The 14,933-nt window shown below is 45.5% G+C and overlaps 1 long non-coding RNA gene across 2 annotated transcripts in view; it reads left to right on the top strand.

Annotated features, from left to right (window-relative positions):
* Positions 1 to 11,848, top strand: part of LOC309642232 — a 115,102-nt gene extending 103,254 nt beyond the window's left edge. For both annotated transcript variants that reach the window (XR_014253063.1, XR_014253064.1), the window contains exon 3: positions 11,661 to 11,848. This is a non-coding gene — a long non-coding RNA (uncharacterized lncRNA). The remainder of the gene's footprint in view (positions 1 to 11,660) is intronic.
* The last annotated feature ends 3,085 nt before the right edge of the window (positions 11,849 to 14,933 follow it).

Here is a 14,933-nt window from a genome sequence, read left to right as displayed (position 1 = left end):
GGGGTCCAAGGAGCATTGTGCTGACAATGGCATGGAGCATTTTGATGAAAAGCGTACTGGAGCACTGTGAGGAAAGGAGTCATGGATCATTGTGATGACAGGGGTCATGGATCCTTGTGATGACAAGGGTAATGGATCATTGTGATGACACGGTCAAGGAACAGTGCGATGACAAGAATTCTGGAGCATTGTGATAAAAGGGCATGGAGCCTTGTGATTAAAGGTGACAAGGAGCATTGTGATGATATGGGCAGAGAATTTTGTGATGATAGGGATCATGGAGCATTGTGATGAAAAGTGTCATGGAACATTGTTCTGACAGGGATCATGGAGCATTTTGGTAAGAGAGGCCGTGGAGATTTGTGATGGCAGGCGACATGGGGCATTGTGATGACAGCGGCGGCCTTGGAGCATTGTGATGAAAGGGGTCATGGAGCAGTGTGATTACAGGGGCCATGGAACATTGTGAATACAAAGGCTATGGAGCATTGAGATGAAAGGTTTCATGGAGCATTGTGATGAAAGTGATCATGGATCATTTTGATGACAAGTGTCCTGGAACCTTGTGATGACACGGTTCATGGAGCATGTGATGACAAGGACCATGGCGAATTGTGATGACATCTGTCATGGGGCATTGTGATGAGAGTGGTCATGGAGCATTGTGATGAGAGGGGTCATGGAGCATTGTGATGATGGGGGCATGGAACATTGTGATGAAATGGGGCATGGGGCATTGTGATGACAGGTGTCATGGAGCATTGAGATGAAAGGGGTCATGGACCATTACGATGAGAGGGTTCATGGAGAATTGTGATGACAGTGGCCATGGGGAATTTGTATGAAAGGCTTACTAGAGCATTGTGAGGAAATGTTTCATGGAGCATTGTGATGACAAGGGCCATGTAGCATCGTGATGACAGGGTTCATGGGGGATTATGCTGAAAGCTGTCATGGAGCATTGCGATGAAAAGCGCTACGGAGCATTGTGATGACAAAGGCCATGGAGCATTGTGAATACAAGGGACATGGAGCCTTGTGATGACAAGGGTCACGGATCATTGTAAAAACAGGTATCATTGGGCATTGTGATGACAGGGGCATGGAGCATTTTTATGTAAGTTGCCATGGAGAATTGTCATGAAAGGGATCATGTGGATTTGTAATGACAAGGGCCATGGAGCATTGTGATGAAACAAATCTTGGAGTAATTTGATGAAAGTTGTCATGGAGCATTACGATGAAAAGCACCAAGGAACCTTGTGATGACAAGGGCCATCGAGCATTGTGATGACAAGGGTCATGGAGCATTGTGATGGCAGGTGTCATGGAGCATCGTGATGACAAATGCCATGGAGAATTGTGATGAGAGGTGGCATTGGGCATTGTGATGAAAGGGGTCATGGAGTACTGTGATTACAGGGGCCATGGAGCATTGTGATAACAAGTGACATGGAGAATAGTGAAGACAGGTGTCATAGAGCATTGTGATGACAAGTGCCATTTAGCATTTCGATGAGAGGGGTCATCAGGCATTGTGTTGACAGGGCTCACAGAGCATTGTGATAACAAATGCCATACAGCATTGTGATGACAGGTGTCATGGAGCATTGTGATGACATGGGCCATGGAACATTGTGAAGACAAGATTCATGGAGCATTGTGATGACATGGGCATGAAGCATGGTGATGACCACAGACCTGGAGCATTGTGATGACAAGGGCATGGAGCATTGTGATTACAGGAGACATGGAGCATTGTGATGACATTGGCAGGGATCATTGTGATTACAGGGATCATGGAGCATTGTGATGACAAATGTCATGCAATATTGTGCTGACACAGATCATGGAGCATTTTGATGAGAGTGGCCTTGGAGCACAGTGATGAGAGACGTCATGGGGTATTAGGGTGACAGTGGTCAAGGAGCATTGTGATGAAAATGTTCATGGAGCAACGCGATTATCGGGACAATGGAGCATTGTGAATACAAAGGCCACGGAGCATTGAGATAACAGAGTTCATGGAGCATTGTGATGAAAGTGGTCATGGATCACTGTGATGACAAGTGTCCTGGAACCTAGTGATGACACGGTTCTTACAGCATTGAGATGACAAGGGCCAAGGTGAATTGTGATGACACATGTCATGGGGCATTGTGATGACATTGGTCATCTTGCATTGTGATGACAGTGGTCATGTAGAATTTTGATTAAAGGTATCATGGAGCACTGTGATGACAAAGGCCAAGGAACATTTTGATGACAAGTGTCATTGAGCAATGGGATGACATGGGAATGGAGTATTATGATGACAAGTGTTCTGGAGCATTGTGATGACAAGGTCATGGAGCATTGACTTTACAGGGGCCATGGAGCATTGTGATGACAACGGCATGGAGCATTGTGATGATAGGGGTCATTCAACATTGTGATTACAAAAACCATGAGGCATTGTGATGACAGGGGCCTTGGAGCATTGTGATGACAAGGCCCTGTACAATTGTGATTACAAGGGTCATGGAGCATTGTGATGACAAGGGCAGGGAACCTTGTGGTGACCGTGGTCATGGAGCATTTTGATGACAACTTTCATGGAACATTCTGATGACAGGGGTCATGGAGCATTGTGTTGAAAGGGAACATGGATCAGTGTGATTACAGGGTCCATGGAGCATTGTGAATACATAGGCCATGGAACAATGTGATGACAGGGGTCATGTAACATTGTGATTACAGGGTCATGGAGCATTGTGATTACAGGGGTTATGGGGCACAGTGATGACAGGGGGCATTGAGCATTGTGATGAAAATTGTCCTGGAGCACTGTGATGACAGCGGTCACAGAGAATTGGGATGAAAGGTATCATGTAGCATTGTGATGACAACTGTCATGGAGAACTATGATGACCAGGGTCATGTTGCATTGTGATGACACGGTTATGGAACATTGTGATGACAGGAATTCTGGAGCATTGTGAGGAAAAATGCATGGAGCATTGTGATTATAGGGGACATGGAGCATTGTGATGACATGGGCAGGGAACACTGTGATGACAGATGTCATGGAGCAATGTGACGACAATTGTCATGGAGCATTGTGATGAGAGGGGCCTTGGAGAATTGTGATGACAGGCGTCATGCGGCATTGAGATGGCAGTGGTCATGGAGCATTATGATGAAAGGTGATATGGAGCACTGTGATTACAGGGGTCATGGGGAACTGTGATGATTGAAGTCATGGAGCATTGAGATGAAACGGGTCATGGAGCACTGTGATTACAGGGGCCATGGAGCATTGTGATGAAAAAGGACATGGAGCATTGTTATGACAGGTGTCATGGAGCATTGAGGTGAAACGGGTCATGGACCATTACGATGACAGGGGTATTGGAGAATTGTGATGACAGTGGCCATGGGGAATTTGGCTGAAATGTGTACTGGAGCATTGTGAGGAAATGTTTCATGGAGCATTGTGATGACAAGGGCAATGGAGCATCGTGATGACAGGGGTCATGGGGCATTGTGCTGCAATCAGTCATGGAGCATTGCGATGAAAAGCGCTATGGAGCATTGTGATGATAAGGGCCATGGAGCATTGTGAATACAAGGGACATGGAGCCTTGTGATGACAAGGGTCATGGATCATTGTAAAAACAGGTATCATTGGGCATTGTGATGACAAGGGCATGGATCATTTTTATGTAAGTTGCCATGGAGAATTGTGATGAAAGGGATCATGTGGATTTGTAATGACAAGGGCCATGGAGCATTGTGATGAAACAAATCTTGGAGTATTTTGATGAAAGTTGTCATGGAGCAATGCGATGAAAAGCACCAAGGAACCTTTTGATGACAAGGGCCATCGACCATTGTGATGACAAGAGTCATGGAGCATTGTGATGACAGGTGTCATGGAACATCGTGATGACAAATGCCATGGAGAATTGTGATGAGAGGTGGCATTGGGCATTGTGATGAAAGGGGTCATGGAGTACTGTGATTACAGGGGCCATGGAGAATTGTGATAACAAGTGCATTGGAGAATAGTGATGATAGGGGTCATAGAGCATTGTGATGACAAGTGCCATGTAGCATTTTGATGACAGGGGTCATCAGGCATTGTGTTGACAGGGATCATGGAGAATAGTGATAACATGGGCCATGGAGCATTGTGAAGACAAGATTCATGGAGCATTGTGATGACACGGGCATGAAGCATGGTGATGACAACAGACCTGGAGCATTGTGATGACAAGGGCATGGAGCATTGTGATTACAGGAGACATGGAGCATTGTGATGACATTGGCAGGGATCATTGTGATTACAGGGATCATGGAGCATTGTGATGACAAGTGTCATGCAATATTGTGCTGACACAGATCATGGAGCATTTTGATGAGAGTGGCCTTGGAGCACAGTGATGAGAGACGTCATGGGGCAATAGGGTGACAGTGGGCAAGGAGCATTGTGATGAAAGTGTTCCTGGAGCAACGCGATTATCGGGACAATGGAGCATTGTGAATAGAAAGGCCATGGAGCATTGAGATAACAGAGTTCATGGAGCATTGTGATGAAAGTGGTCATGGATCACTGTGATGACAAGTGTCCTGGAACCTAGTGATGACAGGGTTCATACAGCATTGAGATGACAAGGGCCAAGGCGAATTGTGATGACACGTGTCATGTGGCATTGTGATGACTTTGGTCATCTTGCATTGTGATGACAGTGGTCATGTAGAATTTTGATTAAAGGTATCATGGAGCACTGTGATGACAAAGGCCAAGGAACATTTTGATGACAAGTGTCATTGAGCAATGGGATGACACAGGAATGGAGTATTATGATGACAAGTGTTCTGGACCATTGTGATGACAGCGGCATGGAGCATTGTGATTACTGTGGCCATGGTGCATTGTGATGAAAAAGGCATGGAGCTTTGTGATGACAGGGGTCATTGAACATTGTGATTACAAAGACCATGAGGCATTGTGATGACAGGGGCCATGGAGCATTTTGATGACAATGGTCATCAAGCATTGTGATGACAGGGGTCATAGAGCATTGTGATGAGAAAGACCATGGAGCATGGTGATGACAGAGACCATGGAACATTGTGATGACAAGGCCATGTACCATTGTGATTACAAGGGTCATGGAGCATTGTGATGACAAGGGCAGGGAACCTTGTGGTGACCGTAGTCATGGAGCATTTTTATGACAACTTTCATGCAACATTGTGATGACAGGGGTCATGGAGCATTGTGTTGCAAGGGAACATGGAGCAGTGTGATTACAGGGTCCATGGAGCATTGTGAATATATAGGCCATGGAACAATGTGATGACAGGTGTCATGTACCATTGTGAAAACATGGGCCATGGAGCATTGTGAAGACAAGATTAATGGAGCATTGTGATGTCACGGGCATGAAGCATGGTGATGACAACAGACCTGAAGCATTGTGATGACAGGGGCATGGAGCATTGTGAGTACAGGAGACATGGAGCATTGTGATGACATTGGCAGGGATCATTGTGATTACAGGGATCATGGAGCATTGTGATGACAAGTGTCATGCAATATTGTGCTGACACAGATCATGGAGCATTTTGATGAGAGTGGCCTTGGAGCACAGTGATGAGAGACGTCATGGGGCAATAGGGTGACAGTGGGCAAGGAGCATTGTGATGAAAGTGTTCCTGGAGCAACGCGATTATCGGGACAATGGAGCATTGTGAATAGAAAGGCCATGGAGCATTGAGATAAGAGAGTTCATGGAGCATTGTGATGAAAGTGGTCATGGATCACTGTGATGACAAGTGTCCTGGAACCTAGTGATGACAGGGTTCATACAGCATTGAGATGACAAGGGCCAAGGCGAATTGTGATGACACGTGTCATGTGGCATTGTGATGACTTTGGTCATCTTGCATTGTGATGACAGTGGTCATGTAGAATTTTGATTAAAGGTATCATGGAGCACTGTGATGACAAAGGCCAAGGAACATTTTGATGACAAGTGTCATTGAGCAATGGGATGACACGGGAATGGAGTATTATGATGACAAGTGTTCTGGACCATTGTGATGACAACGGCCTGGAGCATTGTGATTACTGTGGCCATGGTGCATTGTGATGAAAAAGGCATGGAGCTTTGTGATGACAGGGGTCATTGAACATTGTGATTACAAAGACCATGAGGCATTGTGATGACAGGGGCCATGGAGCATTTTGATGACAATGGTCATCAAGCATTGTGATGACAGGGGTCATAGAGCATTGTGATGAGAAAGACCATGGAGCATGGTGATGACAGAGACCATGGAACATTGTGATGACAAGGCCATGTACCATTGTGATTACAAGGGTCATGGAGCATTGTGATGACAAGGGCAGGGAACCTTGTGGTGACCGTAGTCATGGAGCATTTTTATGACAACTTTCATGCAACATTGTGATGACAGGGGTCATGGAGCATTGTGTTGCAAGGGAACATGGAGCAGTGTGATTACAGGGTCCATGGAGCATTGTGAATATATAGGCCATGGAACAATGTGATGACAGGTGTCATGTACCATTGTGAAAACATGGGCCATGGAGCATTGTGAAGACAAGATTAATGGAGCATTGTGATGTCACGGGCATGAAGCATGGTGATGACAACAGACCTGAAGCATTGTTATGACAGGGGCATGGAGCATTGTGAGTACAGGAGACATGGAGCATTGTGATGACATTGGCAGGGATCATTGTGATTACAGGGATCATGGAGCATTGTGATGACAAGTGTCATGCAATATTGTGCTGACACAGATCATGGAGCATTTTGATGAGAGTGGCCTTGGAGCACAGTCATGAGAGACGTCATGGTGCATTATGGTGACAGTGGTAAAGGAACATTTTGATGAAAGTGTTCATGGAGCAACGCGAGTATCAGGACAATGGAACATTGTGAATACAAAGGCCATGGAGCATTGAGATAACAGAGTTCATGGAGCATTGTGATGAAAGTGGTCATGGATCACTGTGATGACAAGTGTCCTGGAACCTAGTGATGACACGGTTCCTACAGCATTGAGATGAAAAGGGCCAAGGCGAATTGTGATGACACGTGTCATGGGACATTGTGATGACATTGGTCTTCTTGCATTGTGATGACAGTGATCATGTAGAATTTTGATTAAAGGTATCATGGAGCACTGTGATGACAAAGGCCAAGGAACATTTTGATGACAAGTGTCATTGAGCAATGGGATGACACAGGAATGGAGTATTATGATGACCACTGTTCTGGAGCATTGTGATGACAAGGGCATGGAGCATTTTGATGACAGGGGTCATGGAACATTCTGATAACCAGGTTCATAAAGCATTTTGATGACAGATGTCATGGAGCATTGTGTTGACACAGGCATGGAGCATTGTAGTGATAGTATATCTGGAGCATTGCGATGAAAAGTGGATGGAGCATTTTGATGACGGGGTCCAAGGAGCATTGTGCTGACAATGGCATGGAGCATTTTGATGAAAAGCGTACTGGAGCACTGTGAGGAAAGGAGTCATGGATCATTGTGATGACAGGGGTCATGGATCCTTGTGATGACAAGGGTAATGGATCATTGTGATGACACGGTCAAGGAACAGTGCGATGACAAGAATTCTGGAGCATTGTGATAAAAGGGCATGGAGCATTGTGATTAAAGGTGACAAGGAGCATTGTGATGATATGGGCAGAGAATTTTGTGATGATAGGGATCATGGAGCATTGTGATGAAAAGTGTCATGGAACATTGTTCTGACAGGGATCATGGAGCATTTTGGTAAGAGAGGCCGTGGAGATTTGTGATGGCAGTCGTCATGGGGCATTGTGATGACAGCGGTCTTGGAGCATTGTGATGAAAGGGGTCATGGAGCAGTGTGATTACAGGGGCCATGGAACATTGTGAATACAAAGGCTATGGAGCATTGAGATGAAAGGTTTCATGGAGCATTGTGATGAAAGTGATCATGGATCATTTTGATGACAAGTGTCCTGGAACCTTGTGATGACACGGTTCATGGAGCATGTGATGACAAGGACCATGGCGAATTGTGATGACATCTGTCATGGGGCATTGTGATGAGAGTGGTCATGGAGCATTGTGATGAGAGGGGTCATGGAGCATTGTGATGATGGGGGCATGGAACATTGTGATGAAATGGGGCATGGAGCATTGTGATGACAGGTGTCATGGAGCATTGAGATGAAAGGGGTCATGGACCATTACGATGAGAGGGTTCATGGAGAATTGTGATGACAGTGGCCATGGGGAATTTGTATGAAAGGCTTACTAGAGCATTGTGAGGAAATGTTTCATGGAGCATTGTGATGACAAGGGCCATGTAGCATCGTGATGACAGGGTTCATGGGGGATTATGCTGAAAGCTGTCATGGAGCATTGCGATGAAAAGCGCTACGGAGCATTGTGATGACAAAGGCCATGGAGCATTGTGAATACAAGGGACATGGAGCCTTGTGATGACAAGGGTCACGGATCATTGTAAAAACAGGTATCATTGGGCATTGTGATGACAGGGGCATGGAGCATTTTTATGTAAGTTGCCATGGAGAATTGTCATGAAAGGGATCATGTGGATTTGTAATGACAAGGGCCATGGAGCATTGTGATGAAACAAATCTTGGAGTAATTTGATGAAAGTTGTCATGGAGCATTACGATGAAAAGCACCAAGGAACCTTGTGATGACAAGGGCCATCGAGCATTGTGATGACAAGGGTCATGGAGCATTGTGATGGCAGGTGTCATGGAGCATCGTGATGACAAATGCCATGGAGAATTGTGATGAGAGGTGGCATTGGGCATTGTGATGAAAGGGGTCATGGAGTACTGTGATTACAGGGCCCATGGAGCATTGTGATAACAAGTGACATGGAGAATAGTGAAGACAGGTGTCATAGAGCATTGTGATGACAAGTGCCATTTAGCATTTCGATCAGAGGGGTCATCAGGCATTGTGTTGACAGGGGTCACAGAACATTGTGATAACAAATGCCATACAGCATTGTGATGACAGGTGTCATGGAGCATTGTGATGACATGGGCCATGGAACATTGTGAAGACAAGATTCATGGAGCATTGTGATGACATGGGCATGAAGCATGGTGATGACCACAGACCTGGAGCATTGTGATGACAAGGGCATGGAGCATTGTGATTACAGGAGACATGGAGCATTGTGATGACATTGGCAGGGATCATTGTGATTACAGGGATCATGGAGCATTGTGATGACAAATGTCATGCAATATTGTGCTGACACAGATCATGGAGCATTTTGATGAGAGTGGCCTTGGAGCACAGTGATGAGAGACGTCATGGGGTATTAGGGTGACAGTGGTCAAGGAGCATTGTGATGAAAATGTTCATGGAGCAACGCGATTATCGGGACAATGGAGCATTGTGAATACAAAGGCCACGGAGCATTGAGATAACAGAGTTCATGGAGCATTGTGATGAAAGTGGTCATGGATCACTGTGATGACAAGTGTCCTGGAACCTAGTGATGACACGGTTCTTACAGCATTGAGATGACAAGGGCCAAGGTGAATTGTGATGACACATGTCATGGGGCATTGTGATGACATTGGTCATCTTGCATTGTGATGACAGTGGTCATGTAGAATTTTGATTAAAGGTATCATGGAGCACTGTGATGACAAAGGCCAAGGAACATTTTGATGACAAGTGTCATTGAGCAATGGGATGACATGGGAATGGAGTATTATGATGACAAGTGTTCTGGAGCATTGTGATGACAAGGTCATGGAGCATTGACTTTACAGGGGCCATGGAGCATTGTGATGACAACGGCATGGAGCATTGTGATGATAGGGGTCATTCAACATTGTGATTACAAAAACCATGAGGCATTGTGATGACAGGGGCCTTGGAGCATTGTGATGACAAGGCCCTGTACAATTGTGATTACAAGGGTCATGGAGCATTGTGATGACAAGGGCAGGGAACCTTGTGGTGACCGTGGTCATGGAGCATTTTGATGACAACTTTCATGGAACATTCTGATGACAGGGGTCATGGAGCATTGTGTTGAAAGGGAACATGGATCAGTGTGATTACAGGGTCCATGGAGCATTGTGAATACATAGGCCATGGAACAATGTGATGACATGGGTCATGTAACATTGTGATTACAGGGTCATGGAGCATTGTGATTACAGGGGTTATGGGGAACAGTGATGACAGGGGGCATTGAGCATTGTGATGAAAATTGTCCTGGAGCATTGTGATGACAGCGGTCACAGAGAATTGGGATGAAAGGTATCATGTAGCATTGTGATGACAACTGTCATGGAGAACTATGATGACCAGGGTCATGTTGCATTGTGATGACACGGTTATGGAACATTGTGATGACAGGAATTCTGGAGCATTGTGAGGAAAAATGCATGGAGCATTGTGATTATAGGGGCCATGGAGCATTGTGATAACAAGTGACATGGAGAATAGTGATTACAGGCGTCATAGAGCATTGTGATGACAAGTGCCATTTAGCATTTTGATGACAGGGGTCATCAGGCATTGTGTTGACAGGGTTCACGGAGCATTGTGATGACAAAGGCCATAGAGCATTGTGATGACAGGGGTCATGGAGCATTGTGATGACATGGGCCATGGAGCATTGTGAAGACAAGATTCATGGAGCATTGTGATGACACGTGCATGAAGCATGGTGATGACAACAGACCTGGAGCATTGTGATGACAAGGGCATGGAACATTGTGATTACAGGAGACATGGAGCATTGTGATGACATTGGCAGGGATCACTGTGATTAGAGGGATCATGGAGCATTGTGCTGATAAGTGTCATGCAATATTGTGCTGACACAGATCATGGAGCATTTTGATGAGAGTGGCCTTGGAGCACAGTGATGAGAGACCTCATGGGGCATTAAAGTGACAGTGGTCAAGGAGCATTGTGATGAAAGTGTTCATGGAGCAACGCGATTATCGGGACAATGGAGCATTGTGAATACAAAGGCCATGGAGCATTGAGATAACAGAGTTCATGGAGCATTGTGATGAAAGTGGTCATGGATCACTGTGATGAAAAGTGTCCTGGAACCTAGTGATGACACGGTTCCTACAGCAATGAGATGACAAGGGCCAACCTGAATTGTGATGACACGTGTCTTGGGGCATTGTGATTACATTGTGCATCTTGCATTGTGATGACAGTGGTCATGTAGAATTTTGATTAAAGGTATCATGGAGCACTGTGATAACAAAGGCCAAGGAACATTCTGATGACAAGTGTCATTGAGCAATGGGATGACATGGGAATGGAGTATTATGATGACAAGTGTTCTGGAGCATTGTTATGACAAGGGCATGGAGCATTGTGATTACAGGAGCCATGGAGCATTGTGATGACAAAGGCAAGGAGCATTGTGATGACACGGGCATGGAGCATTGTAATGATAGCATATCTGGAGCATTGTGATGAAAAGGGGATGGAGCATTTTGATGACAGGGTCTAAAGAGAATTGTGCTGACAATGGCATGGAGCATTGGGATGAAAAGGGTACTGGAACACTGTGAGGAAAGGAATCATGGATTAATGTGATGACTGAGGTCATGGAGCATTGTGATGACACAGTCAAGGAACATTGCGATGACAAGAATTCTGGAGCATTGTGATGAAAGCACATGGAGCATTGTGATTAAAGATGACAAGGAGCATTGTGATGATATGGGCAGAGAACTTTGTGATGAAAGGGGTCATGGGGCATTGTGATGAAAAGTGTCATGGAACATTGTGCTGACAGGGATCATGGAGCTTTTTAGTAAGAGAGGCTTTGCAGATTTGTGATGGCACCGTCATGGAGTTTGTGATGACAGCTGTCTTGGAGCATTGTGATGAAAGTGGTCATGGAGCACTGTGATTACAGGGGCCATGGAGCATTGTGAATATCAAGGCTATGGAGCATTGAGATGACAGGGTTCATGTAGCATTGTGATGAAAGTGATCATGGATCATTGTGATGATAAGTGTCCTGGAACTTTTTGATGACACGGTTCATGAAGCATGGGATGAGAAGGACCATGGTGAATTGTGATGACATCTGTCATGGGGCATTGTGATGACAGTGGTCATCTAGAATTGTGATGAAAAGTATCATGGAGCACTGTGATGACAGGGGCCATGAAACATTGTGATGACAAAGGCCATGGAGCGTTGTGATGAGAAGTGTCATGGGCATTTTGATGACATTGGCATGGAGCATTATGATGACAGTGGCCATGGTACATTGTGATGACAAAGGCCATGGAGCACTGTGATGAGAAGTGTCATGGGCATTTTGATGACATTGGCATGGAGCATTATGATGAAAAGAGCTCTGGAGCATTTTGATGACTAGGGCATGGAGTATTGTGATGAAAAGGGCAGGGAACATTGTGATGACTGGGTTCATGGAGCATTGTGATGAAAGGGGCCATGGAGCATTGAGATAACAGGCGTCATGAGGCATGGTGATGACAGTGGTCATGGAGCCTTGTAATGAAAGAGATCAGGGAGCAGTATGATAACAGGGGACATGGAGCATTGTGACGACAGGTGTATTGGAGCATTGTGATGAAAGTAGTCAGGGATCATTGTGATGACATGTGTCCTGGAACACTGTGATGACACGGTTCATCGAGTATTGTGATGACAAGGGTCATAGCGAATTGTGATGACAAGGGCCATGGAGCATTGTGATTACAGGGGTCATAGGGCATTGTGATGAGTGAGGTCATGGAGCACTGAGATGAAACGGGTCATGGAGCACTGTGATTAAAGGGGCCATGGAGCATTGTGATGACAAAGGACATGGAGCATTGAGATGACAGTGGTCATGGAGCATGGAGATGAAAGTGGTAATGGATCATTGTGATGACAAGTGTCCTGGGACCCTGTGATGACATGGTTCATGGAGCATTGTGGTGACAATGGTCATGGAGAACTGTGATGACCACGGTCATGTAGCATTGTGATGACATCGTCATGGATCATTGTAATGACAAACATTCTGGAGCATTGTGATGACAAGGGCCATGGGGCATTGTGATGCCACGGTCATGGAACATTGTGATGACAAGAATTCTGGAGCATTGTGAGGAAAACGGCATGGAGCATTGTGATTATTGGGGACATGGGGCATTGTGATGACATGGGCAGGGAACACTGTGATGACAGGTGTTATGGAGCAATGTGATAAGAAGTGTCATGGAACATTGTGATGAGAGGGGTCTTGGAGAATTGTGATGACAGGCGTCATGGGGCATTGAGATGGCAGTGGTCATGGAGCATTATGATGAAAGGTGTTATGGAGCACTGTGATTACAGGGGCCATGGAGCATTGTGAATACAAAGGCCATGGAGCATTGAGATGACAGTGGTCTGGAGCATTGTGATAAAAGTGGTAATGGATCATTGTGATGACAAGTGTCCTGGGACCCTGTGATGACATGGTTCATGGAGCATTGTGATGACAATGGTCATGGCGAATTGTGATGACAATGTCATGGGGCATTGTGATGGCAGTGGTCATCTAGAAATGTGATTAAAGTTATTATGGAGCACAGTAATGAGAGGGGCCATGGAGCATTGTGATCACAAGTGTCATGGAGCATGGTGATGAAACGGACATGGAGCATTATAATGACAAGAGTTCTGGAGCCTCGTGATGACGAGGGCATGGAACATTGTGATTACACGGGCCATGGAGCAGTGTGATGAAAAAGGCCTGGAGCACTGTGATGACAAGGGCCATGGAGCATTGTGATTACAGGGGTCATGGGGCATTGTGATGAGTGAGGTCATGGAGCATTGAGATGAAAGGAGTCATGGAGCACTGTGATTACAGGGGCCATGGAGCATTGTGATGACAAAGGCCATGGAGCATTGTGATGAAAGGTATCATGGAGCATTGAGATGAAATGTGTAATGGACCATTACGATGACAGGGGTCATGGAGAATTGTGATGACAGTGGCCATGGGGAAATTGGATGAAAGGTGTACTGAAGCATTGTGAAGAAATGTATCATGGAGCATTGTGATGAGAAGGGCCATGGAGCATTGTGAATACAAGGGACATGGAGCCTTGAGATGACAAGTGTCATGGAGCATTGTAAAAACAGGTATCATTGGGCATTGTGATGACAGGGGCATGGATCATTTTTATGTAAGTTGCCATGGAGAATTGTCATGAAAGGGATCATGTGGATTTGTAATGAAAAGGGCCATGGAGCATTGTGATGAAACAAATCTTGGAGTATTTTGATGAAAGTTGTCATGGAGCATTGCGATGAAAAGCACCAAGGAACATTGTGATGACAAGGGCCATCGACCATTGTGATGACAAGTGTCATGGAGCATTGTGATGACAGGTGTCATGGAGCATCGTGGTGACAAATGCCATGGAGAATTGTGATGAGAGGTGGCATTGGGCATTGTGATGAAAGGCGTCATGGAGTACTTTGATTACAGGGGCCATGGAGCATTGTGATACAAGTGACATGGAGAAGAGTGATGACAGGCCTCATAGAGCATTGTGATGAAAAGTGCCATTTAGCATTTTGATGACAGGGGTCATCAGGCATTGTGTTGACAGGGGTCACGGAGCATTGTGATGACAAAGGCCATAGAGCATTGTGATGACAGGCGTCATGGAGCATTGTGATGACAACGGCATGGAGCATTGTGATGACAGGGGTCATTGAACATTGTGATGACAATGGCATGGAGCATTGTGATGACAGGGGTCATTGAGCATTGTGATTACAAAGACCATTAGGCATTGTGATGACAGGGGCCTTGGAGCATTGTGATGACAATGGTCATCAACCATTGTGGTGACAGG

The sequence above is a fragment of the Balaenoptera physalus genome (genome assembly GCF_965194825.1).
Source record: "Balaenoptera physalus genome assembly, chromosome: 14".
In the NCBI taxonomy this organism is placed as follows: domain Eukaryota; kingdom Metazoa; phylum Chordata; class Mammalia; order Artiodactyla; family Balaenopteridae; genus Balaenoptera; species Balaenoptera physalus.
The sequence above is the reverse complement of the archived record's forward strand: the minus strand, read 5'-3'. Positions and strand labels throughout refer to the sequence as shown.